This window comes from Miscanthus floridulus, chromosome 2 (assembly GCF_019320115.1).
Source record: "Miscanthus floridulus cultivar M001 chromosome 2, ASM1932011v1, whole genome shotgun sequence".
Taxonomy (NCBI): Eukaryota; Viridiplantae; Streptophyta; class Magnoliopsida; order Poales; family Poaceae; genus Miscanthus; species Miscanthus floridulus.
The window spans coordinates 4,944,972-4,949,089 of record NC_089581.1 but is presented as its reverse complement, the minus strand read 5'-3'; the positions used below and the strand labels follow the sequence as shown (position 1 = coordinate 4,949,089).

The following is a 4,118-nucleotide window of genomic DNA, read 5'->3' as shown; positions in this document are numbered from 1 at the left end:
CATGGAATCGTAGCCCGACTATCCTACTAGCCAATCCACACAACTTATATATGCTAGCTGCGCAATTGCTAAGGAGCGACATCCTATGACGAACTTTTGACTTTTTGTTAGTGATCTAGCCACCACAATTAGGATCACAGCTATGCATCAAGCTCTAAAACCAGATGATGATAAAGGTAAAGGAAATCAGGGGTAGAAAAATCAGAAGATACTACGTCAAATTCAAAGCAACTAGATACATGTAAATGCTACCATGATCATACTTTAAAACAAGTCCAGAAAATGTCTTGGAGCCGATCAACCATGTAGGGAGATCAACCACACAGAAAGCAATGTCCAGTCTCCATCCACATATATTTTCGAGAAAGCTATAAACCATTTTGATTGGCTGAACGAAGGCTAGACTAAGAGGGTGATTTATTTGACAAAACTATGTTCAGAAACAATTACCCTGTTCGCTTGAACTACTTTTCAGCCAACAAACAATGTTTTTCTCTTACAACAAATCAGCATAAACATAAATATAAACCAAATTTCAGAGTAAGTCGATGGATGGAGCCGACGGAGGTTGAACCACACGCTACTACACTGGTAGCTGGTTACGTCGGCCTCAAAACACATTTTGACTTTAATCTCTCGCCAGTTCCTTGAAGCATCGACCGACCACCACCAGATATACCACTCACTCGCCGGTGTCAACCTGTACCTTCCGTTCCAGAAGAAGCAAAGTAGGCAAAGCTGCTCCACAACTGCGACACAAAGCAGGGCTGGGCATCATCACGGTTGGAAACCCATGCCGGTCAGTGTTGGATCCGTCAATGCGTGCGCGCGTGTGCCCCTGGTAAAAGCTTTCATGTCAGCACCTGGTAGTAGTAGCAGCAGCCAGCAGCGAGTTGAATTCGGAGCAGCCAGCCAGTCAGAGTCAGACCACTCGTGCTCAAAAAGGTCAACCGGGGGAAGCTTTCAGACGCCATGCGAAATCTGCCCGTTTTTCATCGTGTCCGTTTGACCGGCGGATCCGTCGGTTTGTTGCTTGCCGATTAAGGTTTCCAAACAAAAACCAAACCACTCCCTCCAGAAGTACTCCTGGAAGTATATAGAACTGATGCCAACATCAGGCAGAGGCAGGCGCGTCTTCTTTGACTCTTGCATTGCCTCGTTTTTTGTCTAACAAAAAGATCATTTTTGTAGGAGTTTCTACGGTAGCAGTTTGTGTGCCACTTGAATTCGCACGCGCGTGACTCAAATACGCTGGGGGCAGGCAGCATTGTCCTGTTCGCGTCCCCACCTCGTTCCCTATCGAGCACGTGGAGGAGCAGAGCAAAGCAGAACACACTGAATATTTTGCCGGGGATGGATGTTTTGCTATGCTCACGACGAAACGGTCGTAGCGTCCGTCCGAAATGGCAGGGGGCGTCGGCGTCGCCCCGAGTCCCGTCGCTCTCGGCGCTCCTCGTGCGTGCCTCGTCCGTGCCCGCGCTTCGGCGCTTGTGTTTTTCTGCTGCGCTTCGGCGCTGGTGTTTTTCGGCGAGTAGAGAACTCCTCCCCGTTTGACAAACCTGGGTGGCCGGTTTGAAATCACCGGCTGCCGGCGATTGGGGCGGGTCAGACGTTCAACCTCCGTGCCTTGTCGCCCCCGTCCGGTTCGATCGCCCGCCAGTCGTCGTGTTGGCGTGCCCTTTGACCTGCACGCCGATCGGATCGGCTCATCCTGCCAACGGGGTTTCGGCCACCGGCCACGGGCCACGGCAGACGCGGCGGCGGTTCTGTGGTTGTATGGCCGCCGGGCGAGCGGGCGCGACGCCGACGCAGCTTGCCGGCACGGCGAATGTGGCTCGCGGTGCGGACGTCTATTTTGAGGAAGGGCAGGTGGGCCTTGTTCAGAATTTCCAGTTCGGCCAACTGCGCCACAGCCCGGGAGGCAGCTAGCTTACGCATCAAATGGGCTGAGGCGCTGGGCTGGCGGAGCGGGGTTTTCCGGCCTTATACCCAGCGTCCCTAGAGCTGGCAGCTGGCTGGCCCTGGCAGTCGCGGTCTCGCACCCTCTCTTTTTTTTTCCCCATCGCGGCAACGAGCCTTGTCATCGCCCGCGCCGTCGCCGCTCCTCCACCGCCGCTATGTTGCGCCTCCGAAATCGCCTGCCCGCTCTGCTCCGCGCCGCATCACCGCTGTCCGCCCCCATCCACCCCCGCCCGTGCTGCATCCTCTCCACCTCCACCTCCCCCGCGCCCTTCTCCGTCGCGGACTACCTCGTCGCCTCCTGCGGCCTCGCCCCAGCACAGGCCTGCGAGGTGTCCAAGAAGTTGTCCCGCGAATTATTATCCACAGGATCCAAGAGACCATTGGATGAGCTCTCCTATTCCCGACTCAACTCGGCCTCCAACCCCGATGCCATCATCGCCCTGCTCGCCGGCGCCGGCCTCTCCCGCGCCGACATCGCCGCCGTCGTCTCCGCGGACCCGCTGCTCCTCCGCGCTTACACGAAGAAGATCGCGCCCCGCCTTCTTGGTCTCCGCGACCGCGTCGGTCTTTCTCCTCCCCAAATCGTTCGCTTCCTCCTGGTCGGCCCACATGTTCGCACCCGCAGCGGCGTCGTTCCCAAGCTCGAGTTCTTCATCTCCTTCTATGGCTCGTTTGAGCAGGTCTTGGTGGTCCTAAGGAGGAATAGCCGTCTCCTCAGCGCGAGCATTGAGAGGTCAGTGAAGCCTAACATTGCTTTGCTGCGTCATCGGGGTGTTCGAGATATTGCCCAGCTGTGTTCAAAGGTCCCACGGCTGCTTAACTTCAACCCGGAACGCGTGAAAGAGTTTTTGCTACGGGCGGAACAACTTGGGGTGCCTCCCACTTCGGGGCTATTCAAGTATGCAGTGTACGTCGTTGTCTGTATTTCCAAAGAGAAGGTTGCTGCCAAACTTGAGTTCTTGAAGAGGACTCTTGGTTGTTCGAAGTCTGAGGTTTCCACTGCAGTGTCCAAGATGCCAGTTATATTAGGATTGTCTGAGAAAATTCTTCTCCGCAAGATTGAGTTCCTAGTCAACGAGGCTGCGATGGAGCCATGGACAATTGTGGAAAAGCCTGTCCTGCTTACATACAGCCTCAGAAGCGACTAGTGCCCCGGCATTATGTCATGAAGATCCTGCAGGAAAAGGGATTACTGAATAGCAATATGAGCCTGTCCTCATTAGGTTATACTGGAGAGGAGATTTTCAAATCAAAGTTCATCGACTCTCACATGGACTCTGTTCCTGGCCTTGCAGATGCTTATGCTGCAGCTCGTGCTGGTATTGTGCCCTCTAGAGTGTAATTTAAGCATCTCTGGTTCAGGCGTATGGTCTAGGAACTGTAACTCATGCTCATTAGCAGTTGTGCAGGCCTTTTCCATTTGCAAGAGAACCACTAGTGATCACTGACTGCTCTTACATAGTTCAAGTTTAAGTTGTGGTTATTTATGAGCTGGGTTTGAATTTGAGCCCTCACGTGCATGTTTGTTAGTTTCTCTGCCTAGCATATTGCTGAAGTAGTGAAGTTTATCATTAACTTCAGTTTTCTTCTCTGAATTAGTCCTTGTGGAACTTGTTAGCTAATATGATTTCTGACAGTATCAGATTTTCCTTTTGTCCAACCATTTTTATCAGTATGACATTTTTCATCTGATGTTTTACATAAGTCTCACTAGCTGAATGGATTATTTTTGGTTTCTACTGATGCATGCTAACATTGTATGAGACCGAACAAGTAGTTTCAGGTAGCGGCCAAAAACACTACTGTGAAGAAACTCTGTATGAAACAATTTGGTAATGCCAATGTTGTAAGGGCCAAATATACTCTTGATTTCTATTTAATTGTTTTGTGTGCCCCGGACCTCTGCCAATGTACCAGAAATGGTTGTCTATTTGGCTTGTAAGGAAATGATATGCTCACAGCTGAAAATAAACAGTAAGCTGTGGGGAGACAACTTCGAATGAGGGAATACTTATTTGTTGTTTGTTCATTCTTTTGTCATACAATATATATAGAGAGAGGACATGTCCCTTTTGCACTATCATCTTGCTTGCCTGCCTTAGATTAAGTTGTAAATTGATCTCATATACAGGGGACATGCCTCTTCTGTAAATAAG

The 4,118-nt window shown here is 51.1% G+C and overlaps 1 pseudogene; it reads left to right on the top strand.

Annotated features, from left to right (window-relative positions):
* The first annotated feature begins 2,041 nt into the window (after positions 1-2,041).
* LOC136537724 (transcription termination factor MTEF1, chloroplastic-like) lies at positions 2,042-3,900 on the top strand (annotated as a pseudogene).
* The last annotated feature ends 218 nt before the right edge of the window (positions 3,901-4,118 follow it).